Source organism: Nothobranchius furzeri, chromosome 12 (assembly GCF_043380555.1).
Source record: "Nothobranchius furzeri strain GRZ-AD chromosome 12, NfurGRZ-RIMD1, whole genome shotgun sequence".
NCBI classification, from domain to species: domain Eukaryota; kingdom Metazoa; phylum Chordata; class Actinopteri; order Cyprinodontiformes; family Nothobranchiidae; genus Nothobranchius; species Nothobranchius furzeri.
In genome coordinates, this window is record NC_091752.1 from 52,617,154 (window position 1) to 52,644,879 (window position 27,726).

The following is a 27,726-nucleotide window of genomic DNA, read 5'->3' on the forward strand; positions in this document are numbered from 1 at the left end:
TTCATTTTAAAACAAGCAAACAAACAAACAAACAAGAATACACAATACTTTGCAAAGGTTTAAATGTGAAATTAAAGTAATTTAAAAACTGTAGAAACTCGACCGTTTTGGCTCTATTCATACAGGTCAGCATAAAATTTAAATCCACAAAACTAACACTAATCAAAGAGCTCTCTGAGAAAGGTAAAATGTTTTATTGTTTATAACTTGTCCACAGAAACTCACTTCTGAGGAGGTAAAATATTGTTGATGCAGAAAAGGCTATAAGGACATCTTTTCAGGACCAAAGAGAGCTCCACAAACGCACCCTGCAGGATCTATAACTGTCCGTGGTGCTGAAATAAATAAAACTGAGCTGAGGTCCAGTTTTGTTGTAGGGTTGCTATTTATTTTGTTCATTTGTTTGTTTGTTTTAAACGATGATGTAGCCATGCTATCTTTCTTATTTAATCTCCAGGAGGAACCGCTCCAGGTAACGTGTCTCCATGTCTCCTCACTACCGCGGTTCCTCACTGGTGTGAACACACACTTCCCGGATTCAGGTCCATGCTCGTTTATGCGAGCTTACAGATACGTTGAACCCCAATCATCCGTCTCCCGGCGCGTGTCTGACCATGCATATGTGTGTACACGCGCGTACCCGCTTAATGCCACATCACTTTTGGTGCCTAAGAACAATTCTGGTGGTTGTAATTGTGTAAAACACGCCTCGTCAGATACTGAAACCCCCTCATGTGGTCGCGCATCCCCAAAAGAAATAAGGGGGAAAACGCAGCAGACGCCGGTTCTTCTTCCTCTGGAGGCTGGATGGATGAACATCCGGGTAGATCATTAGATACGCAAGGGGTATACTGCCACGAAACAACTACTTTCCAGAAGAAGACAAAATAATGTTTTTATGCCCCCCCCCCCCCCACCACCACCACACACACACACACACACACACACGCGCGCGCGCGCGCGCGCACATTTGCGCAGATATTTCAACCACAAGATAAGGTTTTAATGCGCCACAACGACAGGAGCGACAGGAAAGCCAACAGTTTTTCATGTCTGGCCCTTAAAAGGACAGTTTGAGACATTTATTCAGCAAGTCGAAACCCTTCCTGAGATATCTGGGCTGCGTGGAGAGCCGGCTCGAGCAGATGCGCCCCTCCGTCGCGGATATTCCACTGGGAGGAAGTCTGGGCGCATGACGGAGTGAAGGCGACACTCTCCTGGAAATTGTTCCGTCGCTGCCTGCGGGGATTTACCTGTTGTTGTTGGGGATTTAAAAACATCATCAGGCACCCTAAGAATAATGTTTATTTTTTGGAAAAAACGCGTTTGGGAAGTTGACCAACACAATCGAAGCGATTTTTTGGACAAAAACGAGAGAAAACGTTCCAAATGGCAAGACTGAGCGGGACCTGTAAGACCGGAGAAGATCGTTCTAAATATTTTGGAGTCTCACGTTTTCTTTTTTGCCAAATAGGATTTTTTTTCTTCGCGGTGTGCTCAGTCAACGTGACCATGCTGAAAAAAAGTCTTCCCAAATTCCTTTGCGCATTCGGTTTAAAGTGGAACTCTGATTGTTGATCATCTTTCTGCTCCGAAACACCCGAGTCATAAAATAAAAGTTGGCTCAAGGAAAATCCTGATATTTGGATTTTAATATTATTATTATATTTTTTTTAGCTCTATGGAGATGTGAGTTCGGTGCGTTCCAAATTCACACCGAGGCTTCAACGCAGAACTCAAACATTTCACCAAGAAATCAGGATTTGTACCGCAGTTGTGGCAGAAATGTCTGCGCTTACACCGATTCCATAAGGTGGATAGTGGTTCTCGATGGTGCTCACCGGAGAAACCGGGGCTGTTCGGTTCAGCGGATCCCGGACACACCTATTTTAATGCCAGGCAAGGTAAGTTACCCAATTCACGCTGCTGCAAAGTGTCTGAGTTGTGTTAGGGAAGAAGAAACGGAGCCTAAATGTTGCTTTTTCCTTTCAAACTTGCAGCATGTGAAGCTTTTTCCATTAAATTCTGTTCCATGTTGCTTGGAATGAAAATATCAATTTATATTTAAAAATAAATTCATTTCATTTATTTCAAGTAAAGGACATCTTGTGCAGTTTCTGCCAGCAGATCTGCCAGAGAGTGTGCAATAATATAAACCACTCCAGCAAAAATCACAGCTAAATATTTATTTAATTGTAATTCATTTCCTTCATTTAGGCAAACCTGAAAACTATATTTTACTACTAAAATATTCAAAAAAAATTAACTCAAAGAATTTCTAATTGACATTTGAAATGATGTCTGTTTGGCTACAGGGGACTATAGGCAAGAATCAGCACATTAAAATTAACACATATTAAATATCTTTTCATCTTTTGTCGAGAGACAAATTTGGTTAAAACACCACCAACATGGCCTCTCTGATGGAGTCCTTGTGTCATGGTGAAGCTTCCACCTGTGTCGTTTACAAGAAAAACAATCCATGCATGTGATGCAAAGCAGTGTTTTAGCTGTCCTTTTTAAAATTAGGTTCAAATTAGTGATGTTTCTGTCCTTGCTGTTGACAGCAGAACTCTGGTTGGTGTGAAGGTGCGGCGATGTGCTCACTTTGACCTCACAGACTCGGCAAGTTCACATATATGTCAGCGTCCCCGCCTCCACTTCACCTTCCCTTGTATTGAGATTTGCCTTTGCAGTGGCGTCTAACCTGAGGCTGTTGGTTTGCATGAGCTGGGCTGTGGTCTGAGGTTAAACGCCTGCATTCAGTCCAAAATATGCTGACTGTTAAAAAACAGGATCAAAGTTTCTGTTTGGAAATTACTCACTTTTTTACTCTGATGAAATTTAAAGAACACGTAGCTGGTTAAGGTGTTTGCTGCCACACAGGGGCATCAGGAGTAGTCAGGGCAAGTGTTACTGCAACGAGTAACAGATGACGAATCTTTGGAGATCATTGTTACACAAATGCACCTGCAGTTGGTCAAATTAAACACAGCCCAGAACTGGCCTTCATGGCAGAGCTTTGTGATTCATTTTGGTCTCACTGGAGAACTTTGTACAAAGCTTCAGAGTTGTTCGAATCCCATAATCTTTTTAGAAAGATTGGGACTGTAAATTGACCACATTCCATCAGGGAGAATGGGATGGTTTGGGTTTTCCCCTCTGGTGTTATTTGCAGCTTATACTCGCTAGAGTTTTCCACCATTTATTCACGATTCCCAACCTGCCTGGAAAACCTCCAAAGGGTAACGACCAGAAGCCTCTACTGACCTGTTTCAATGTGGAGGAGGAGCAGCAGCTCAACTCAAGCTTAGCCTGGGTTACATTATCTCTAATGCATGATTTACGCTGACTCTGGAACTAATGTAATCAGCTATCTGTGAGGCTTTCGGATGGGCTGCTATTCACACCAAATGCGGTTCGTAGGCTGAAGGTCTCTGGAGATTTACTCCTGCAAGAGCACAGAGTCTTGGGGTTCACACGAGTTCACACTCTAACAATTACGTATGTGATTTAACATTTTTAACAAAATGTTAAAAGTTGTGGTTCACGCTTTTATTAAATACATTTGCAGTGGTCTCTAGTAGAAATTAAGTCGTACTCGGGGACAAAAAACTCAGTTGCGCCTGTTTCAGGAACTAGTAGATTGCCACGTCAGAGGAGAGTGTCGGACGACAGGATTTGGAGTCTTACTTCCTGATACTTGGACATCTCACCTCTTATTGGCTAACAGCAACACAAATCTACCACTGAATCTGTTTGTTTTGCAACACTGATGTTTTATCTCCACAAATAGCACAACCCAGGTGAGTTCTGCTGTGTGGTGAAGTTGCTAATGCTAACGGTTAGGTTCTACTAGCCGAGACACTCTCTGCTCTTTCTTGAATGCTAAACCAACAACAGCCTTTCCCATGGTGTGTGAAGATGGACGAGTCCATGAATGTTAAGTGACAGTGTGACGTAGATCTGTCAGGCTTTACGAATCCTAGCCTTTCATCGTCTATTGTCTATCAGCAGCTAATGCAGGAGTTAAGTGTAGGAGACTATTTTCATGTTCAGCCTTCATGAAAAACTCAGAGCGACCGATCATAATCCACCAAATAGTTTCCGAGTACAGCCACCACTCCCCACGGAGATGGGTCAAATTCAGAAATGTAAACATGTTGTAGACATGTGCAGGCAATAATTTGGCACTTTTGTGCATCTTAGATAAACTTTAAATATTTTGCCTAAAACTGTCAGTGTTGAGCCCTCTTCAGGTAAAAACTCTGCACCGCATTAGAATTTAAATCTGTCATCACTATTGGCTATGAGGTACACTATGACATTAGCTGGTACATTATGATGTCACAATAATGTTGGGAGCCTGTGTGTGTATATTTGTTAGTGGTTCCGGCCTCTTGATCTGCCAGGCAACAGCAGTTGTTGTATTTTTCAAACAGGAAGTGGGAGTGGAGAAAGACTGGTAGGGGATGACTTGCTCTTTAACTTCATGAAAATCTGCATGCGGCGTCCATAAAAATAGACTCCCTGCAGAAACTTTCATAGAGATCTGCACCGCAGATGAGAGTTACTTTCCAGAAGCTGAGGGGATTCCAGTCAGCATTCGTTTTGTGCTCGATGGGAATCAAGCGTAAGGCTCGGCTAACCACACTAGGGAGGAAGGTCTTTACAGCTGTATTTCAGATCTCAAAACTTGGCAATGTTATACATCTCCTGACCTTGAATATGGGTGGTAATGTAGATGGACCACTTAACCAAGAGCCTTCCTTTTTGGCTCACCATGACCGTCCAGAGCAAAGCCTTCATTATCATTTCATCACAAATCACCAAGATGACAACATACTCAACCTCCTTCACTTCAATTCGTGATTTAATCCAAAATATGAAGCGCTACATGTTTTTATCTAATGCCAGATAAGCTACTTCAAAGGCCTAACAACAGTCACAGACCCTACTGCTGGCAACAAAGAGCTGATTCCCAGCACCAAACCTGGCTTCTGAACAAGGGCTGAGACCTGTAGGTGATCTCTAATGCATCCACTCTACTCCACACACACACACACACACACACACACACACACACACACACACACACACACACACACACACACACACACACACACACACACACACACACACACACACACACACACCACGATTCACCAGGACAAATGGAAAGAAAACACACTTGTTTATGTATTTTCATGTTCGGGTGACCCAACAGTGACAGGAGGATTCACAAATGGAGAAGCAAGGTGTGTGTGAAGAGAATGATGTGAAGCAAAAAAAAAAAAAAAGCTAAAGTGGGGAGAGATGACACAGCATTCAGAGATAAAACAGGATAGAGAAAACCCTGGAGAAGGACCAGGATGTTTTTAATATGGAGAATGAGATGAACAGGAAGGAGTGATGTGGAGAAAAAAGAAAACCACAAAGCTGGACGGAGGATGACTGTGAGCAGGACACGGGTGCGTCTGAGCTGAATGCTGGTATTATTAGGTTAGGTGAAACGATCGGTTTATGCTTGACAATGGTGCAGCGAGGGCAGCCACATACTGCGCTGTGAGAGCCTCCCGCGACGGCCAGAACAAGTGTGAGAGGAAAGGGGGGAGGTGGGGGCAGCAGAGAAGTGGTTAGGCGGCGGTGACAGTCGATATTCTATTAAGAAGAACAAAGAAAATGGAAAGACGGATGGGACACATCACAAAAATGAGTCAAAGCAAAAAACAGTATAAGAAAAAGTGTTTAAAGAGCTGATTTATGCAGCTGAATCATAAGAAGGTTGCTGCTTTCCAAGAACATTACTCCTCTTTCTCTCCACCTCAGTGAATTCCTCTGAATTCAATAAAGCATAGGTAATCATCTGAGACAACACTCAGAGAGCTTTAACCAGGAAGGAGGATAGAAATGAGATATTAGTGACTCCAGGCCCACCTATCTGTGTCCCTGTGTGTGTCTTTATCTTTCCTCCTGAAAAGGTGAGTCACTGTGAATGCCACCGGCAGGTAAGGCCGTTGACTCATGAAAACTCACCCACAGGCTCTGTTTATGTTATTATTTTAGTTTTTGGTCATGCTGACGGTGATTGTGCTGAAAGGTATGCATTTGTAACACGGATGTGGTGTTGGTGAACCTGTAAAGGACAGACCAAACCCACATATATGGAAATCTGATGAACAAAGGCACAAACCCAATAGCATAATGTATCTCCTAATGGATGAGTTTTCCTTTGTAGCAGGCATCAGAGTAGATTTTTAAAAGATAACATTGTTATATCTTTTACTGAGAACAATAAAGTGTTGGTAAAATATTACAGCTGGTGCTCAAAACGCAGAAAAAACTACAAAAAAGACAAATCAATAGTCATCAAAACTGTCAGCCCTACACCCTGTGTAAACATTTTTAACTACCTTTTTTCTCAGTGTATTTATAAATAATTTTTGCGTTAGACAGGATAAAAAAAAAAGCTGAAACACCGACGCTGCACCAGTAATGCCAGCATTCAGGAAAGAACATTCTGAGCTTGACACTTCTGTACTTTTCACTCTGTTATACGTTTATCTCTGTTATTTTAACACAATCAAAGTTTATTAGCAACAGAATCAGAATAAAACAATATATAGAAAATAAATCTCCCAAAATCTTTTGCTGTAACGTGCTCGGCGGTCCGAGGCATAGCTGGTCAGATGAGTTCAGTCGACCACTAAAACTTCCAACATCACCAAATGTTTAAATGACCGTTAGAAATAAGAAGCTGCCAATGTTATAACAGGAGAAGAAGAAAACATCACTAATTGCTGAAGCAGTTGCCATATGCTGATATCTTAGTAAAGACCTGAAAGGGCTGAATTTGTATGGAGAGACAATGGCTGCGAGGACCGAGACATCAGATCTCCTGGAACTCTAATAACTCCAGTCCATGTTTTAACATTCCATTTACATTCTTCTAAATAGCCAGCCTTTGCTGCGGTTGCAGCTTTGCACACTCTTGGCTTTCTCTCCATGAGCTTCATGAGTGTGTCACCACGAAGTCCTGATTTGCAAACATGCCTAAAACTGGTGACTGCACTGACTATGGGAGTCCTGTGGTAAAGGCTGCCTGAGCACACTTTCAGCTAGACCACAAAGTTTGCTACATGACATTTGTCACCTATGCTACATATCCAGAGCTGACCAGGGGAGACAGGTTAGGAGACTAGCTTCTGGAGGACAAGCAGGGCCTGGTGTTGGGGGCAGGAAGATGGAATGATGTACAACTTATTTGTTTCAGGAATTTCAAAATAAAACTCAAAATTTGCAGCTGAAACAGGAAATGAACGGCGCCGAAAACGGCTTTGGGGGTATATTTCACAAGGAAACAAAAACAGTGCATGCTAAGAAGCTCCAAAAAGTGGAAAATCCAAGATATGGCCCCTTTAAAGGAACACTTACGTTTCAGATTCAGATTCCTTTTATTGTCATTTCTGTGCAACAAGTGTACAGGAATGAAATGTTGTTGAAGCAGCTTAATGCAGCAAGGGGAAACCAATAAAACCAGAGATAAGAAGGACAATTTAAAACGAACACAGAGTAAGTAAAAGGTACCTTAAAAAATCTACCAGAAAGCACATAAAAAGTAAATAAATAACACTGAGTACTTAAAAAATTAGACATCTAAAACTTCCACGAGAGGAGCAATGATCATGTGGAAGTCAGTAATCTGATGGGACATGGAACAGAGCTATTAAGGAACCTGTTGGTCTCACACTGAATGCTGCGGAAGTTTCACGCTTCTCTCCTCCACTGGTAGCTAGCTCTAACAAGCTAATGCTAACATGCGGTCAAATGATACAAAACAAACTACAACGTAAAAAGATCCACACTTGGAGAAAACGAATATTACTTTCAATTCCAGTAGCAACAAGTCTCCATCAGTCTGTGATTTCATAGCCTCCTTTAGCTCAGTCAAACGAGTGTAGGCCACACCAATGTTCACTCTGATTTTAGCATTTTGCTTCACCTCCAAAGACATCACTCTCTTACATTTTACTTCCAGACTCCATCATGATGCCAACAACAAACTTCTTCTACTCCTTATTTGTAAACTCTATATAGACTGCCCGTGAACTGAAAAAGCTAACTGCTAGCCTTTATATTAGCAACAGCAAACAGCAGTTCCTATAATGCAGGTTTCCATGAGTGCTTACCTAAGTTGTTAAGTGCAGTTTCTGGTCAGAAGAGGCGCTGTTCAATGTGAAGTTGTTCAGGTTTATGGCACAAAAACCATTGAAGCCTGTTTGAAAGCAATAGCTTAAGGGACGTCCAGACTCTTTCTTGGTGGTGTATGTTTTTATAAAATAGCTGTTGGGAAATTCTTGGCTCATATGAATGCAACACAAATTATTTTCTTTGTAAATTGCTTATCAAAAATCTTTATTTTTCTTATCACACATGGTTTTGACACATAGACGAGTGGTAGAAAACACACTAGACAAATCTGTGTAGAGGATGTGGTATTGGTGCCTGCTGCCACCATTTCTGTTTTTTTGTCCTCTTTAAGTCCATTTACATGCATTTGGTGTCATTGTGATGAGAACTCACCAAAGCTGTAAAATTGCATGAAAACCCATTCCTTAACTGGTTAAACCTGCAATACAGCTGTACTTATGCAGGAACATGCTCAATCACACCTCTAGTGGACCAACACCATGTATCAGGTGACATAGACAACAATGGTTGGCTGTGTTAATTTTAACTTTAGAAAATCCTGATGGTATTAATTCAGAAAATATGAATTTACACATTTTTAGTATATTGACACATTAGGCGTTTTGATATAAATAACAGCTCATTGACATATAAAAGCTATGAAAACTTTATAACTTGTCAGTTAGTTTTAAAGTTGGGGTTTACTCATTCAATACATTTGCTCTTTTCTCTAGTGTAAACCAATGCCTTATGATTCATAAAAAAAAAAGCTATGATGCTCCTGTTCTGAGATGCAGAAGTTTGCTGGTGCAGAGGTGGGCTGAAAACAGCAGGATTGCTCATTAATATTTATGATATGCACACACCTTGCTTCTGATTGGCCAAAAGAATGCGTTCAGCAATGTTGCAAAGTCACTATCACCAACACACTCTCTGCTCTCACTCCTCGCTGCAAAAAAGTCTTCCTGTGGGCAGGCACACGCCAAGATGGGCGAGTCTATGAATGCAAATTCACATTGTGACATCACAGTGTGAGAACTTTTGAATCCTGGCATTTCACCATCTGTTTTCTATCAGAAGCTAAGGCAGAAAATAGGAGTAGGAAACTGTTTTCAGGTTCAGACTGTATGAAAAACTCAGAGTGACTGATTATAATCAGAGGTAATCATTAAAAAAATTTTTTTCAGTCTATCATACCATATTGTTTACTTTTTTTTTATCAAAGGGAGACTAAATGACACTAAAATGGAAACAGTGTGTGCTGTCACACAAATTATTTTCCACATGGGAATAGTCCTGGAACTTTTTTTATTGGATTTGATAATATTTATACTTTTATACAGGTAGGGGCCATGGCTGCAGGTCTGATAAAGGAATAATTTAAACTTTTCAAAGATGAAGAATAATCACTTCATTAAAGTAAAAAACAAAAACAAATTCGGAAGATTTTCCACCTCCTAATGAGGAATCACTTTAACGTCTCAGCTTCCTTCTTTAGTGCACACACATAACCACCGTATCACATTTAATCCAGGTGCTTTCCGTCTGTGTGCTCAGAAAAACGCCAAATATATGCACACTTGTCAGCAGATAATCTCTGTTGACAAGACTCACCCTTCACAGCGACGTCCTAATCATAGATGACTGTGTGCCGCTCAGCATGCAAAGGTGTGGATTTATGGTAACTGAGTGTGTATATATTTATGTCAGGTGTTATGACAAGATTATGTCTTTTTAGTTGTCATGGAGGTGACAGCTGCTCAACATCCTCTCATCGTTTAGTGTGTGAAATTTATTTTTACGGAAATCAACTTGTTCAGATGAATAAGAAGCAGGAGAAAACCCGTTTCAATCTGCCCATGAAGGTGTTGCAGTCCTGACAGACTCAATCATAATGTGCTTAAATGTCGTTTTATTTGAGGCAACATAATTTTATTTTTATAACTGATGGTTTTCACTGTAGTTCTGCATGTTTAAGAACGAGCCAGTCATAGAAAGTGACCTTTTTTCCCTGACTGGTTGTTAAAATGTTGATTTTCCTCCGTGCTGCTCTGCTATAATCTCCACACACTGTTTCAGTTTTCTTTTGTGGTTTGTTCTGCTGTGAATTTCTTTTCCTGTGTGAGAAAATGGACGTGTGACACGAGAGCATGTGAAAGTAGCTTCAGACTCCGAAACAAAGCAGCATCTTTTTTGTTTGAACTAGATCATCTGAAGCAAAAATTTGGGAGGGCGCAATTTTTGTTTGCATGATTTTTTGACAGCATTTCTATTAACTAATTAATCTAGTAATGTTTTCCAAATAAAAGTGTGTGTGTGTGCGTGTGTGTGTGTGTGTGTGTGTGTGTGTGTGTGTGTGTGTGTGTGTGTGTGTGTGTGTGTGTGTGTGTGTCTAGGAATTAAGGGTCTTGGACACATTCCAAGTTCCCAACCTCAAGGAAAAGAGGTTGGGAACTGCTGGTTAGAAGGTGAAACTCAAAAAATTAGGATACCGCTTAAAAGTTCGTCTATGTCAATATTTCAACTTCAATGGTGAAACTACAATATGAAATAGACTCATTAGATGCAAAGTGAGATATTTCAAGCCTTTATTTGTTATCATTGGGATGATTATGGTTTACAGCTTATAGACCCCATATTCAAAATCTCAATTAGAATATTGTGAAAAGGTTCAATATTCTAGACTCAAAGTGTCACACTCTAATCATTTAACAAATCCAAAACACCTGCAAAGGGTTCCAGTGCCTTTAGATGGTCTCTCAGTCTAAGTTGGATCACTGACAAAAATTGACTTTTGCAGCAGATTCTAATTTTTGCTGTTTCATCTGTACACTGAAAAAAGGGTTGGCCTAAAAGTAGAATTAGTGTTGTTTAATAATCTGTAAGTTTTCCATGTTATTAAATTACATAAAGACAATAAAAGAGCCACTGTTGAGATAGCCTTTTCTTATGCTTGTCTGACTTGCATTTAACTAGTGTAATAAATAACAGTTGTGATTTTATAATTTTTATTTAAACCTTACATTAAAGTTTAAGCTTGTGTTTACTAAAACCGTGACTCTTTTTTGAGTGTATGATCTGTGTGGCTCTTACTGACTGAACTACTATTGGCATAGTAAATGTTTCTGCAGTACTGATAGCACTTACTTTAAATATTTTACTCAAACAGTTTTTCAACATTTTGTTGAGCACTTCGTCAAAAACACACCATCTCCAGAGCCACCTCACACACACACACACACACACACACACACCTTTACACACATCTATGACACATTTATTCAGGGGTGTTTGCTACTAACGCACATACGTGTAATGACCAAATGTGTGGGTTAACACATCAGAAGCACTGAATCTGAACCTCTTACACTAACAGAGGCCCCCTCCCTAGCCTGTGCTCCCTGGACGAGCCCGTTTGGCAGCTGTTTTGTAACCTGTCAGGACTGACACCAGTAAGGTGGGCCATCTCAGAGCCACTCTGCCATCACTAAATCACTTGGACGGATACCACATCCCCACATTCAGATGCACTCTGCTGATATCCAGTGATGTGGATAAATAGAGCTGCCTATCCTTTAAAGATTTGTGACCTTTTGGTGTTTGCAGGCCTAATGCCTCATGATGTTTGATTAGTTGACTGCAGGAATCGTATAAATCTGATTAAGTACCTGACTAATTGTTTTGTGAGTTGTTGTCAGAGGAATGCTGCAGAAGCTAGCTAAGCTTCTGTGGTATTTTTAAAGGGCAGTTGATAACTGATGCTATTGTTAGCTTAGCTATTTTCTGGAATAATAAAAAAACTAAACACACACACCTGCCCATAACGTATCAGAATAACATTATCCGTAATGTTATTTTAAAATACTTCTAAATCCTGAATTTAGTGTATACAAATGAGTCATTTAGGGCAGGCTGAAGCTTTAACTTGTGAGATAAAGTACCATGAAGTCACACCCTTCAACACACTGTGCCACCGGGACTCGTGTCAAACAGTTTTTATGGAGTCTGTTGAAGCAGCAACAGTTTACAATAAGCAGTTTAGAGACCTGGAGACACGTTGGACTGGAGTCAGGGAGACATTTGACTGAGTTTTCTGCAGGAAAACACCTCCGTGCTCTCAGTTCAGACTCGTTATGCAGGCAAGGGTGTTAGCAGAGTACAATGTACGCAGCAGCAATAACTTTCTCACAGACACTGAGATGAGCTGTCATTTGAGCTTGGCGCGTGCAGCAGCAGAAACCTGTCACCAAAGCTTTGCATTTATTGGTGGATTGGAAGGGGTCAGAGTTCATAACAAAATTTCTGATTGGCACATAACACAACACATGACAACACACGTCATATCGTCCACCCTTGTTTTCCAAAATAAAAGTCCCATGTAGTATGGGCCTAATTAGCACATCAGAGCACATATCTCAGCAGCCCCACTTGCTCTGACCCTTGTCATTCCTAAAAAACTACAAAAATATTTAACCTTTACCACCGAACAAAAAATTACTAAACCTTGCTAGTTTGCACAGGGTTGTGGGCTTAGTCATAATGTCTGCAACCAGTTCATCAGTCGGGCAATAGTTTAAGTTAACTTTTCCCTGTTTCAGCGTAGATCTGAGAAAGTGATACTTTACATCTATATGTTTACAACGTTGTTTTTCACTGGGTTCTTTGCTATAGCAATAGTGCCCTGGTTGTCTTCAAAAATCTCAGGTAGCTTACTCATATTTATCCATATGCTCAAGGAGTTGCATCAAATACAAACATTCCTGGATTGTAACAGCCAGTGACACATATTAAGCTTCACAAGTAGATAAGGCAACTGTGGGCTGTTTTCTGGTTCTCCATGAGATAGGAGGTCCCCCTTCTGAAAGATTAATACAGTAACCTGTCACACTTCGATGATCTGTCTCATCTGCGGCCCAATCCGCGTCACTGTATGCATGCAGCCCGAGCTTGTGGTCTACACACTTTTGAAAACACAGTTCTTTATCAGTAGCACCTCTCAGATACCTTAAGACATGTTTAACAGTAGTCTATTGTTGTTCGGTTGATTCAGAGAAGTACTGAGACAGTTTACTTGTAACATAACTTAAATCCGGTCGAGTACATGGGGACAAATAGATAAGACTACCCACTGCCTCTCTATATTTTCTAACATCCATCATCTTTGTATGATCATTACTGTAGTCTAGTCTGTGTTCACATGGGGCGGTTCTTATTTTACAATCTTGCATGTCAAATCGTTCCAAAATCTTTTCAACATATTTTGTCTGAGACATACTTACACAGTCAGTACTTTGATTAAAATCAATCCCAAGAAAATATCTTAGCTGTCCTAGGTCTTTCATTTAGAATCTGGTAGATACGACGGTCCTGATACCATTCAGTACTTTTTGATCTGACGCTGCTGTGACTAAATCATCTACCCAAACAATGACGATTATTTTGTCTTTTCCGTTTACTCTGGAATATACACACTGATCTGCATGGTTCTCTATGAAATCATTTTCACATAAATAGTCATGTAGTGTGTTATTCCAGTTTCAACCAGCTTGCTTCAGACCATATATTGATTTATTTAGTTTACGCACAAGTCTTTCATTCTCATGTATGCTTTCCTTGTAGCCTTCTGGTTGTTCGAAATAGATCTCATAGTCTATTGGAGAGTGTAAATAGACGGTCTTTACGTCCATTTGGTGTAGGATAAGATTGTCTTGTGCTGCTTTTTGCATGACTAATACTAGTTAGATGAGCTGTAGGTGAGATGGTCTCATCATAATCCACACCTTTCTTTTGACTGTAACCTTTTGCTATGTATCTGGCTTTATATTGATAAGTCCCATCTATATTCTTTTTCACCGTGTACACCCCACCCCCCCTTCCCCCCTCACTGCCTTTTTGCCCTCAGGAAGAGTAGATCAGGTATAAGTGTTGTTGTCTTTTAATGAGGTCATCTCTTCATCCATCGCCTTTTTCCATTCTTTAACCTGTGGGGATGACGCAGCTTCTTCAAAGCTTAAAGGTTTCCCACTGAGGAGCCTGTAACAGTAGTCTAGGTTTAACGAAGAATGATCGTTGACCACTTCTGTCATGTAGTCATTTAGGTAACTAGGTTTCTTCCTAATTCTAGTAGAGTATCGTGGTTGGCTCTGTTCTGACCTACTTTCTTGACCGTCTGTCTCACTTTCACTTTCTTCCTTTTTGGCTATAGCGTCTGGGCTTTCTTCCTGCTTTGTGGTTTGGTTCGTTAGTTGTTCTGTTCTGACTCGGTTTGGTATTACAAACTCGTCCTCAGATGGTCCTACAACTTGTTGTTCAGTTTTATTCATAACGAATTCTACCAGTCTATGTTTTTGTATCTTTCTTTTTTTTGGGAAATATATGTAGTAAGTGGGACTGTTTTTGTCGTATTCTACGAAGAAACCTTCACACCTTGAGTCAAGCTTTCTTTTATCTTGCTTATAAGCATAGCAAGTAGTACCATATTTATGCATTTGTGAGAGGTTTGGTCTTTTTCCACACATCATTTGGACTGGTGTCTGTCCTATGCGTCTATTGAAACACCTGTTTCTCGTTATGGCTGCAGTTTGTACTGCGTAGACCCACAATGACTTTGGTAGATCACTCCCAATAAGCATGCACCTGGCCATATCAAATAATATACGCCAGTTTCGTTCAGCGGTGCCATTTTGGTGTGGTGAGTATGGTGCAGATGTTTCACGCCTTATGCCATTTTTCCATAACAGTGACTGGTATTCTTTCCCACTACACTCAGACCCGTTGTCAGAACGCAAGCATTTGACTTGTCCATCTAGTGCAGTATCAGCAAGTAATTTCTCAGTTGCTACTATAGCATCGCTTTTCCGTCTTAAAAAGTACACAAATACTGTGCTGGAATAATCATCAGTGAACGATATTGCATGTTTATGTCCGTCTATAGATTCTGGACTTATTGGTCCAGCTATATCAGTGTGAACAAGTTCTAACCGTTTTAGCTCTATCGTCTGGTTCCCTGTTTCTCTCTTGCACAAACTTTTCCTTGATACACACTTCACATTGTCTAGGACCTTGATCATTTTTGTCCTTAATTTTCATTCCATCAACAACATCTTGTAGTTTAAGAACATCTTCATAATTGCAGTGTCCCACTATTTCATGCCAAGTCTGTACATCGTAAGTACCATTACAGTGATCTAAAGGTTCGTTATTCACGGTTCTTAGATAATATAGTCTGCCGCTCTCATGAATAGGGAATCCTCGTAGCCTTCTGGTTGTTCCAAATAGATCTCATAGTCTATTGGAGAGTGTAATCGGCATGTTCCAGCATGCTTTTTCTGTTTCTCAACATGACTGTAGCTCCATTTGTTGTATCAGCTTTCACAGAAAAAATATCCCGGGCAAATGAAGGTACATACAAGGCCCGCTTGAGTACTGTTTTGTGCTGCCTCCTCCTGTTGTCCAGCAAATAAACAATTGCTTCTCCCCTTCTTTCCGCAACACCTTTACACCTAGTTCCGTCAGCGAGTTCCACGCTGTGCCTCTCGGACTCAAAGTCATCGTCGAATGCCCAAAACTTCCTCAGATCCGTGACGATATGAGATGTCGCTCCAGTATCCACCAATAGACCCCTCGCTATTATCGCTCCGTCTGTCCGGGTATCTCCGTCCGCGTCGCTCAGTCGGAAGGCGTACTCCTTGGTGTCCTCACTCACAGCAGTCCGTGCATCGTCCCTCCGGTTCTTTCTCCTGCACTGGTCTCCATTATGTGTGTTGTTCTTGCAGATGCCACACCACTTCGTGCGATAACACTCTCTGGCTTTATGCCCCTTTTTGCCACACCTGTAGCACACTAGGTCTGTGCCTCCTGTACTATCAGTGCTTTGTTCTCCTGAGTCTGACCATGCCTGTGCAGAACGAGCCTTTGGCTTCACACGTACCTTCATGACATCATCTTTTTCTGGTCCTTTCTGTCTCCTCGTAACGTCTTAATTTGCTTTTGAAATCTGTAAAAGTCATGGTGCCATCACTCTTGGTTACATGGATGGGAAAGGGTTTATAGGATGCAGAAAATCCCTTCAAAACCATGGCAATCAGCAGGCCATCACTTAGTGTCTCACCGGTGTTTCTTAGTACGGAAATGGCGGATTCCGCCCCCAGAACATAATCCATAATGCTCTCGCTGTCCAACTTCTGCAGCGACGTCAGCTCCGTATACAGGCTTATAATGCGAGGTTTTCCTTTACCTGCATTATGATCTCTCAGGATCGCCAGGGCCTTCCGTCCATCATCTGCTGCATCCTGCATCACCAGTAACAGGCTGTTGTCGTCCAAAAACTGTATTAGCTCTGCATAAGCGTCCGCATTTTTCGATGCGTCATCTTCATTTTCCTCATCTTCATCCTCAGTTTTCAGGACCACGTCTTTTAGTCCCTGGAGGCAGAGGTGACCGAGAAACGTTGTCTCCCACAATTCATACTTCTCTTCGTCTCCATCAAACATTAGCCTCGTCCAGCAGGTACTGGAATCCATGGTTCTCCGACTCGTGACACGTGTAGCTTAACAGGCTACAAACACCGGACTGGCGTCTCGTCGTTTTAACTGGTGCGTCTCTGGTCGTCTGTCATCGAGCGATTTGTGTAATTCTATGGCTTCCGAAGACTCTGGGCCCATAACCTGTTGGCAGAGTACAATGTACGCAGCAGCAATAACTTTCTCACAGACACCGAGATGAGCTGTCGTTAGAGCTTGGCGCGTGCAGCAGCAGCAGCAGTAACCTGTCACCAAAATTCTGCATTTAGTCAAAGTCAACTTTGACTGCATTTTCTGCATTTATTGGTAGATTGGAAGGGTTCAGAGTTCATTACAAACATTTCTGATTGGCACATAACACAACACATGACAACACACGTCAAATCCTCTACCCGTGTTTTCCAAAATAAAAGTCCCATGCCGTATGTACCTAATTAGCGCATCAGAGCACATATCTCAACAAAGGGAGCTGCAGTACTTCCTTAGAGATAAGTGTCCTTTAACAGGTTAGACAGCAATAAATGAACAAATGAACAAACAAACAAATAAATAAATAAATAAAATAAAATTACTATTAATCAGATTCTCCCCGTGCTTTAATACTTTATTGACCATTCCTTTAATAAACACAATTACAATTAAACTTTATTGTTGTCCCAGAGGGAAATTTGTATCATTTGATTAAAATGAATGATAAAAGGACAAGTCAGTAATAAACAATAAATCAACATCACAACTCATTCATTCCTCATCATGGAGCATGGTTTGATTACATAAACCCCATAATCAGATAACATAGCCATCTTGTACAACACGAGTCTTCAACTACGTTTGTTCACGAGCCAGAGATTCTTTCCAACAGACACCATAAGGGCCAGACATCCTGTAAAGTAAAGTTCAAGAATTATTGTATCGTAACTTATTAAAAATTTCAAATGGCTTTGTTGTCATTCTAAACTGGTTTGATTTTAGTTTTAGTTGTGTTTGGAAAATGTAAACAATTATTGATATTTGGGACATGAATTTTGCCCAGTTGGGCGTTAGGACCCAAAGGGTTGGGGGGTCGGGTGGAGAGGTCTTGCATGCCGGATGTGTTTGTGCAGTTAAGGATCACTGCAATACAATTAAACCAGGTATAAGAGAATAATAAAATCCAATGATGCAATTACTTTTAGTGGTTGTGCTAATTGAGCACAAATATAGCCAGGGCTGCATTTGTATAAGAGGGAGATGCACACAAAAATAAAACAGATTTCTTTTTGTTGAGAAGTCAATCTGAACTTGTGATTCCACATTTCACAAGAAATGAGCTCAGCAATGCTTTAGAATCATTGGTAATGAAGAATCAGTCATGCATCAATACAGACATTATTACACACATGCTTCATTTCCCTTCAGTCCCTGTTAATTGCTTTTAAATATAAATGATCAAACGTTTTAGTGCATTTCTGCTCAGATTTGTTAAAGAACATGGATGTCCAAAATAATTGCCAGCAGTCAATCTCAGTTTTTCTTTTTTTTTAGATTTAAATATGATTTATTTCTTTACATTTTAGAATCTGTGTTTAATCTTATGTTAGGGTAAAGTCCTATAGCAGTGAGTGAAGTAATGCAAATTAAATCAGATTCATCTTATGGTGAGAAACAATGGCTGTCTGGAAGGATGGTCCATCCTGAGCCGGCTCTGCTGGAGGTGTTTTTCCTGTTAAGGTGGAGTTTTCCTCTCCACTGTCACTACATGCTTGCTTAGTGTGGGGTTACACAACAAGTCAGTGACTCAGTGCATTCTGCTGGGTTCCCTTAAATAGAAAACCAATGAACTGAACTTGGTGCACTGATAGGTAGCATCAGTTTAAATGTTCACTTTGTGAAGAGCCTTGAGATGACACTTGCTATGATTTGTTGCTATATAAATAAACTGAATTGAAACTGATCGTTTAAATCTCACCAGTGGTTCATGAGGCTTCTTGCTAATGAAGTTTTAATCCAGCTGTTAAGAAATGATCTCACATTTAATCCAGAGAGTGTTGAAGATCTCTCTTGACTACAATGACACCAGCCCCTGGCATAATCTGTGCCAAACTGACTCAGTTCCAGCCATTTTTGTTGTTTGATTAACTGGGTTGGCCATCTTGAATCATCCTGACCTCAGAAGCCAATCAGTTCAATATAAATCCATTCTGATTTCAAACTATTCAGTGATAACATTGGGCTATGTGTAGCAGAATGCTTTCTGTGTGTATTATTATCAATTTTTCACAGTTCAGAAGATTTAGTGTTTGAAGATGACTGAATATTAAACACAGTCGAGTTTCTGGGTCTCATTTGCTGTTTGCCACATTTAGCTCACCCTGCTCCTTGTTTAAACAGAAACGAGTTTGCCATGTTGCCTTCCTCCTTTACACAAAGTAATTACTTTTTTCCATCATGATTGAAAACAGTGTTACGTACGCGGCATTTTAATGATCAGTGTCCATTTCATCAGAACAAATGATTTAGTCATCATCACTGGGATCGCAGCCACTGCATCTTCTTTTCACATCCAGTCACCCACAGCTGCAGACTAAAGTAACTGAACTTAGTTTGGTGTTAATGTCAGTTGCCCTGTAACATATTCCAACTTCCCTTATTCATTAAAAAGCTCGAACATTGCAGCCTCTTTCTAGGCAAACACACACACACACACACACACACACACACACACACACACACACACACACACACACACACACACACACACACACACGCGCGCGCACGCACGCACGCACACACACACACACACACAGGGAAACATACATATACATAAACAATACAGGGAGTTGCAGGGCTGTAAATGTCAGCCCTTACTCTGTTTATTTGTTGATAGATTTGATTGATCGTGTGTGTGTGTGTGTGTGTGTGTGTGTGTGTGTGTGTGTGTGTGTGTGTGTGTGTACTTGAGTTATGAGAGCATCAGAGAGAGAGAGGTGGGGAACCACTGCAGAGACATGGAGCTGATGAATTGTTGACCTTTCCACAAAATTTTCCACTCAGTAAGTTTTGGACCTTTGAATAAGTTCTGGTGGCTTCAGTTTACACTCAGATCACACGTCTGGGTAGTTTTGTTAGGACATAATGTCTTTCCTCCTGAGACGTTTCCATATTTTCTCTAAACAGTTTTGGACATGATGTACATAAAAGTATGGAGTTACATTTATGTCAGAAGATGCACACAACAGAAAATGCATCACAAATATATAATTTACTTTCATGAGTGCGGGTATTCATTGCCACTCACGTAATTGCATTTCTCATGCATAAATTCAACAACCTGTGAGTGCAGAGTTTAGGGGTCAAACACACAAAGAAGCCATCATGCACAAAGTAGTTGCTTTGTGCATGATGCCATAGCTTCACACTCTCCTGGAAACCTCTGCCTCTGTGAAAATCTTTGCTTCTGCGATTTAGATATCATAGGAAATACCAAGAAAACTACTAAAAGTCATTCATCCACAAGATAAGGGCCTTAACCTTGAGCTATTTCACTAGATACATTAGGCCCTTTTTTATATTACCTACATTAAACATTGTAGCAACGTAAAACTTTATACAACACACCACCAGTGCCTCTTGTAGTCTATGGTTAAAGACTTTTATCTTAGAATTTCACAAAGTACCGTGCTGAGCCGTACTTTTAAGTCTGTTTCTGGATCCTTTTTGTTGCAAGGTAAACCTGCCTGCTCTTTAGAACAGAACAGAATAGAAAGAAACTTTTATTGTCCTACGAATGAGAAATCTAAGTGTCACACAGCTCTTATGGCAAAAGGGGTTTAGAAGAAGACACAAAATAGCCATTTAAACACTTTTTTCTCTGCTCTGGAAGGAAAAGTGGCCTCAGATTGGCGAAAGTGTACAGATGTAACGTACCCAGGGGTCAGTTTTCACCTACATATTGACCAAACGAGATAACCTCTCATTTGCAGACATAAACCCACTATCTGTCTGGCCTCCAAATCCAGAAAGTTCTGCTCAGTTCTTGCTTGCGTACAAGAAGACATAACATTCAGAAAGACATTCTCACCCTATGTCTGACGCAGGAGCCTGGCTGCTGCATTCCTCATTGAATAAAGTGAGCCTACTCAAAGTTCCTATGTGACTTTACAGTTATAAGTTACAATTATCATATGTGTTGAATAAACAAGATGTTTAACTCAAATGGTTGAATAATCTGTGGAGAAACAAGCATTTTTGAAACCATCTCTTTTGACATCCAGTCCAAAGCCTCTTTGCACTCTGCAAGCTGATGCTGACACCAAACGGCTCTTCTAAGCAAACAGCCTCAGAAGCAAACAAGCATTCCAGCTTCTTGTTGTGACCTGGAGACATCTCAAGACTAGACGAGTCATATCAGAGCTAATCTACGGGCTCCTGGTACCGAGAATTCCCTGTCCACCCGAACCTCGTGACTCCCTGGATCTGAAAAGGGGATCTCCACTAAAGGGTATTGTAGACTTAACAGATTGCGTTGGATTACTTTTATAAACAATCCTTAGCTCACCAAACAAACATCCAAATTATTTTACAACCCAAACTTCACAAATTATCACAGATACAAAGAACAGTTTTGCTAAAACCTCTAGCTTCCATCACAACAGTTCACACATCACATTACATCACCTCATACCCACTACATTACATGTCACTATTCATATCTTGCCATGTATAATCATTAGTTTAGGAAAAATAAATAAATTCATTTTATAAACTATATACCTGACTCTGTCTGAACTAATACGAAGTGTGTTTATGGTCACTAAAGAAGCAAAGAGCCCTAGAATCTTCTGATTAAACATTCAAAGATCAATCAGGCTGATATTTCATATTTGTATGGAATCACCACACCTTATTGGTCATAATTATTTTATATGTAGTTCATCATCACGCTACAACAGCACAGTTCATGTCAGAACCCAAGTCCCCAAACCAGCCTCTCCCAGCTAGCCGACCTCCACCATGGACCCCCAACTCCCAGCATGCCCCTCGCGGGGATTCCCTCCACGTCGCACCTACGTCACGAACCGCGACTATAAAAGGAAGTTGCCTCCCCAGCTCACCACTCAGTCATCGTTTCTTCGAATCTATGGTCAGAGTTTCCAAGCAACCGATCCATCTTACGAACTCTCAGCTCACAGTAAGTGTTCTTACTTACTTCTGGAAAACCCAGCATTTCCGTGTCACTTCATTGACGCTCGAACGCTCGGGGATTCCTAGATTAAACCGTGAGCCGGTGTTTCACCGACACTATCACTTCCGCGTCTGTGAGACCACGCTCTCTACGAGCTCAACTCCCGTATCCAGCTGACCAGTCTGACAGTTCACACAGCAAAATTTCAAAATCGTGTGACAATTTTTAAAGCATGGGAGAACACGTGGTTATAATGAATGTGGACTTTTGGTCTTACAGTGTGTGAATTTCAGCAATTCTGCATAAAACTCCACATTACACACAAACTGCTTTTGCTCACAGAGCTATTGCAGATTCAGTGGTAGAGTCACGTTGTTGTTACCCAGTCAGAGGCAAGATGTCCAAATATCAGGAAATAAGACTCTTCGGCTCAAACTCAACTGGGTGCCAGAGCTTGTTTTCCACATAAATTGCCTCACGAGGCATTCATTCATACCAGAGAGCACTGCAGATGTGTTGAAAGAACGAAGGGTCAGAATTATTTAAACCAATCCAGATTTTACATGACGCAACAGCAAATCCACAAGCAATTATTTTTTCTTTTATTTAGTAAAATTCTCCAGGTTTATTCTGTTTCCTTGGTCAGTAAGTTTTAGAAAATGGCAGTTTGATCAACAGCCTTACATAACAGAGTCAAAACAAAAATACCAGGATGTTTGACAAGTGTAGCCTTGGGTCAGGAGCCATTGCATTTCCCACCTGCTTCTCTTTGCGTTTATTTGTTTCAACATGAACTTTCATGTGTTTTTTTTTTCGTGTTTCTGTGACTTGGTAAGTAAATCTCCTTGTGTCGCAGCAAGCTTTGAAGAGAAAAGATTAATCATTTTCTTGAAGGAAGGATTGATCGTCATGTAATATAAGAAGATATGGTCTTGTTTCCAGACGTGCATAAGGTCAAGAATGAAACCTTGTAGTCAAACGTTTGTTCCTGATCCATAAAAACAATTAATCTGGTCTTCAGGAAGTGTGATCTGCATCATCTGAACATTAACCGGGACTTTTTTAGGCTCATGGAATTATACGCTTATTACATACAAAGTCTCAGATTATAATGTCACAATCTGGGACTCTTTGAAATTAGGCATGTAATTCCTAAACCCTGCACATCTTCATCCCATTTGGAGTATTTATGGAGGCAGTAGAAACTGACATAAGTAGATGCATAAACTGAGTTTTCCATAATGTGTCTCTTTGAAAGAATAATGATGTCTAAATGTCCGTTCATCAGTCACTCCATCCATTTATCCATTTTTGGCCACCTAGTTATGGCCAGGTCATAGAGGTAACAGGCCAAAGAAAGTACCAAATATTCCTCTCCCATGAACACTTTCCAGCTTACCTGGAAGACCTTCAGACATTCCCAGACCAGAGATGATATATGATAGAGTTCTGGATCCGCCCCAGGATTCTCCCACCAGTCAGACATGCCTGGAAAACCTCTGGATGACCGACCTCCTCGCCTTGCCTGTGGCTGAGCTTGGCCACCTATGAAGGAAGCTCATTTCAGTTGCTTTAATCCAGAATCTTGTTCGTTACGTTTGGACTCAAAAGACCCAGCTATTAGTGAGCATTGGAATTTTGACACAACATTAAATCGAAAGCTTTTCTTTTTGGCTCAACTCTTTGTTTACAGATCAGAACAGCTCCCTCATTGCTTGGGGCAGCAGTAGCTCAGGAGGTAGAGTGAGTTGTCCACAGAGGTGTGACCAAGTCACTGCTTTGCAAGCCACAAGTAAGTCACAAGTCTTTCCAGTCAAGTCCAAGTCCTTAACTTTGAATTCTCAAGTCATAATCAAGTCATCTGTCAAACTTCAATTTAATGACAATGATGATGAATAAATTCCAGAATTAAAGCTTCGTTTATTTGCTCAAACAAGCAGAAAGTGCAACTGATTAGAAATAAAGTGCTGCGGCATTTAGCAGAACAAGATCAAACCCAGAACGAAGAGTGATTTATGATTTTTGTCCATGTCGTGCCACTGTTGTGCTAAAATATCAAATATGCTCAAGTCATCATCAAGTCAACAGATGCAAGTCGATTCAAGTCGCAAGTCATTGGCATTCAAGTAAAGTCGTAAGTCTTTATAGATTTTATCAAGTCAAGTCAGAAGTCATTAAAATAATGACTCGAGTCTGACTCCAGTCCAACTCTTTTGACTCGAGTCCACGCCTCTGGTTGTTCAGCAATCGGAAGGTTTTTGGTTAGATCCCAACTTCCGCCAGAGAAGGCTGCTGTAGTGTCCTTGAGCAAGACACTTAACCCAGCTTGCCTGCTGGTGGTGGTTGAAGGGACTGGTGGCGCTTGTGCTTGGGAGCCTCACCTCTGTCAGTGCACCCCAGGGCAGCTGTGGCTACATCGTAGCTCATCACCACCAGTGTGTGAATGTGTGTGTGAATGCATTAATGATACACTGTAGTGTAAAGCGCTTTTCGAGTCCTCTGAATCTGAAAGGAGCCACAACTGAGGGTCAGTGTAGGCCAAGTAGGATTTAGGGGGTCCACTTCTTGCTCCAGCATCACCCATAAAGGGTGACTCCCACCTTTTACCTGGTCGGCTTATTCCAACTGAGAACCATGACCAGACTTTTAAGACTAGGTTGAAATAGGAAAGTAGAGCGGTCTTGTTTATGGCTCCCATCAAATGTTCTTTTTATTGTGATGGTAAAGCTTCCTCTTTCCGGTAACGGATTAAGATAAAAAATGACATCACACAGATGATTTGTTTATCTTACATTCCCCTTATCTGTCAGCCATAACTCTCTCTAATGTTTGGTGTGTTTTCCTAAGTACCGGTGGCCAGGCTGACAGACATATGCAGCTTTTGATGGATATAACATTGTGGTTCCTCTAAAGCCCTTCAATCCTGATTCATTGCTTCGGGTTGCTCATAAAGACAATGACCTCATTCACACGCAAGCACAAGGAGTTCACAAATGAGCACACTGACATAAAGATGAAATGTGTGGATGCACGTGTCCAATGTTATGCAAGGTGCGGATGTGCATTTGGGTGTATTTCATAATAAAACCTGTAGAGGTGCTACCTGCGATTAGTCACTGATGCAGAAATATTTTAATGATTCACACCATTTATAAATATATAAAACACACTTCATCACACACAGTTGGAAGATACACTGACACATTGAAGGTGCAACGTTTTCCTTCCCCTCAAGGATTCAGGTAATTAGATTCCAACTGGCCGAGTCTCTCAATTTCACCGTGTTTTATTGGAAACGCACATACAAAAACCCAAGGACACACACACACACACACACTCGGCTCCACAGGTCCAGGGTTGTTGATCACAAGCTGAGGCTATGCCACTCTAATAATTAATTCCCAGACTGCTCCCACCCACCCCCACATGCCTCATTTACCAATCAATCCTTTGTTTTATTAAATCACCCCCCCCCCCCCCCTCCACACACACACACACACACACTCTCTCTCTCTCCCAGGTTGAAACAAAAGACGGATGTCTTACTGTTGCATTTTTGTTGCGCAGCAGCACTGAGCTGCATGCTAAGGGCCGTTGATGGGTGGTGTTTAGGAGAGTCAGCGTGTAGGTTTGCACCCTGATGTGTCAGAAGAGAGGGGGATAAAAAAAGAGACAGGTGCGTCAAAAGACACACACTGTGTTCTCTGAATAATATGAAGCTGATTGGCACTGACATGTCAGCCCAGAGCTTTCTGCAGGGTTAAAAGCTCTGGTGCACCCGACTCCAGTGAAGCATTTTGGGATGCCGCTGTAAAGAAACTGTCCTTCAAAGAGTAAAGTAAAAAGAACCTCATGTTGATTAATTTTGTGATGTATTTATGTGTCATGTTGCGTTCGCAACAAAGCTTGATATTTGATGAATGTCATTAACGGAAAACAAAATAAAATAGAAAAATCATTTGGGATTTTATTGGATGATTGAAGATTAACCAGCTGCTCCATTTGCTTTCTGCAAAAGCAGTAGAACAGAATGCATGGATTTTAGTTTCATTTATTTACCCTTCAATGAGAATATAAGAGAATGAGTGGAAAAACTACTTCTGACACCTTGCTTACATCATCGCTGCAGCATCTGTAGAGTCTTCACTCCACTGGGACTTTGACCAGAGACCATCTGTCACTGGATCCCTCCCCTTCCTCACACTGACACAAACACACAGACTCAGAGAAAAGGGCAGGATGGGTGGTTGTCAGACGGACAGACAGATGGATAGATGGATGGAGAGAACAGAAGTAAATAACCAAAGAAACCATTTACAGAACTGATCCTAAACTGTTGTTAAGGCACACACAAGGAAGTGAAGTAGACCATGAAAAGCCTTCCCTGGGGAGACACGTGTCATCCTGGGACACGCTTACTGTTGTCTCATACATCTATAGCCTTTGTAAAGGTGTTCAAGTGATGGTCAAGCTTCAGCCTCAACTGTTATCATCTGCTATATCAGGCCTATTCAATTACTTTCCCTGCTGGGCCAGATTTCAAAATCGTGGATCAGCTTTGGGCCGGATACCCAAATCTTTATGTATTTTACGGACAATGTTCAAATATTACATTTTAATATTTTGACTGCTATTACCTCTACCACTAATACAACGACAAAAAAAAAAAGCAATGCACAATGTCTTTTATTGCTTTAATGATCTGTATTAATTTACCAGCTGCAGAGCTGGTAATACAAACATTTGTTTTATTAACCTCGAATAACTCAGTCGCAGCTACTAAATAAATATTTACAATAACTTGACCGTTATTCTTGCAACTTTAGTGCGAGAGGTGGCACTTTTTGTTTTGAACAAGATATGGAATATTTGGCTCATAGGAGCTGAGTGCAATGCGCAGACAGTAGTGCAGAAAGGATTCAGTGAGAGAGGAGCGCAGGTTTGTTTTGATTGCATTCATATGGGGAAAGCTGGATTCACAAATATAGGTGGATCCAAACATACTGAGAACAGTCACAGTTACATTCTTGAGGTTTGGGAACTTATGGGCATTGATCTGACTCCAAAACTTAGCGGGGCCATTTGTGCGCAGCTCTTGTGGCATCGTAAGTGATGACTGCATGTCCACCAACTCCAGCAAGAACTGTCCCTCATCGATAGAAGAGACCACTTTCTTAGCTTTGATGGACAATGTTTCCTCAGCGATGGCAGCAAATGGATCTTTCGTTAATTGCATCGCCTCTGTAGGAAGTGACAGATCGTCCAGGCGACTGGTGAAGTTGTCCTTCAGTTTCGCGACTAAACCAGTCATTTCTGCCGTGACTTTCGGAGGAGAGGTGGCTTTACGGAGTGTGGGAAAATGTAGCATTCTTTCACCAGTCAAGTCAGTTGCGAACATGTTAAGTTTTGTCTGAAAGGCGCTTGTTTGCTCCACAAGCTGGGCTGGGTCATTGCTGGCCTGGGTCTCCGCTAACATAGTCATGAATATGTAGAAACCACACTATGGCAGCTCCAATAGACAGCACCAGTCCACAGGGCATCTACGTATATATGTCCCTGATTGCTAAAATGGTGTTGTGCTCAAGTGCAATATCAGTGTGGGAATTTAGAAACTTGCATGCTTAAACAGTTTTTCAACAGTTTTTTTTTTCCGTTGGTGGTTGGGGGATTGGGTGAGGTGGGCCAGCTGGGTAGGGCCCGCGGGCCGGATGTGGCCCACGGGCCGCCATTTGAATAGGCCTGTGCTATATTGTTGATTTAAACAGGAAACATTATGCCTTTTGTATTAGGCTCTAACAGAAAACACTACTTCCCTCCCAGATAGAGCAATTTTAGTAGTTTTATGGGCTC

General features: G+C 41.1%; 1 protein-coding gene across 3 annotated transcripts in view; it reads left to right on the forward strand.

The window, feature by feature from the left end:
* Positions 1–1,703: 1,703 nt before the first annotated feature.
* cacna1ia (calcium voltage-gated channel subunit alpha1 Ia) overlaps positions 1,704–27,726 on the forward strand; it is a 378,911-nt gene continuing 352,888 nt past the window's right edge. For 2 of the 3 annotated variants that reach the window (XM_054750504.2, XM_054750505.2), the window contains exon 1: positions 1,772–1,904. The gene's annotated coding sequence lies outside the window, so the exon portion shown is untranslated. Of the gene's footprint in view, positions 1,905–27,726 lie in introns of all 3 variants that reach the window. The other variant, XM_054750503.2, reaches the window with a different exon arrangement.